Raw genomic sequence first — 597 nt, 5'->3', positions numbered from 1 at the left:
ACACACACACACATATCTATGTATATTCGTACGTGTAATTGATTTGCAAAAATGTCAGAAGGAAGGAAACAATCATTTATTAAGTGCTTACTCTGTGCCAGGCACTCAGCAAAGCTCTTTACAAATGTTATCTATTGCATTTGATCTTCACAACAGTCCTAGGAGGTAGGCGCTACTAACATCCCCATTTTCCAGTTGAGGAAACTGAGACTAACTGAGATGAAATGACTTGCCCAGAGTCACCCAGCTAGTGAAATGTCTGAGGCCGGATTTGGACTCCAGTCTTCCTGACTCTAAGCCTACCATGCCACTCACATTGCACCACCTAGCTGCCTCTACAAGGATCAGAAATGTTTGTAAGGCAACCCCCCTAACACTCTCTACCATCTTCCCTGCATACTTAATTCAACTGTTGCTATACAATTTTTTGTTGTTCTGGAGGCCACTTATGAATTCTCTATTGGCTGAGACTTTCCACCCTTTTTTGGATCCACTTTGGCTCTCAATCAGACTCTGCCCGGCCCCACCCCACCAATCTATGCCCAAAGAAAAGCAGAGGAAGATATCTCATTTTTCTTTCTTTCTGGTGGCTTGGCC

The 597-nt window shown here is 43.7% G+C and overlaps 1 protein-coding gene across 1 annotated transcript in view; it reads right to left on the bottom strand.

Moving 5' to 3' along the window:
- The window catches only part of ITGB6 (integrin subunit beta 6), a 95012-nt gene that overhangs the window by 70796 nt on the left and 23619 nt on the right, over positions 1-597 (bottom strand). The window lies entirely within an intron of this gene.

The sequence above is a fragment of the Vombatus ursinus genome, unplaced genomic scaffold (genome assembly GCF_900497805.2).
Source record: "Vombatus ursinus unplaced genomic scaffold, bare-nosed wombat genome assembly UNPS02014779.1, whole genome shotgun sequence".
NCBI lineage: Eukaryota > Metazoa > Chordata > Mammalia > Diprotodontia > Vombatidae > Vombatus > Vombatus ursinus.
This window is presented reverse-complemented; position numbering and strand designations above follow the sequence as displayed.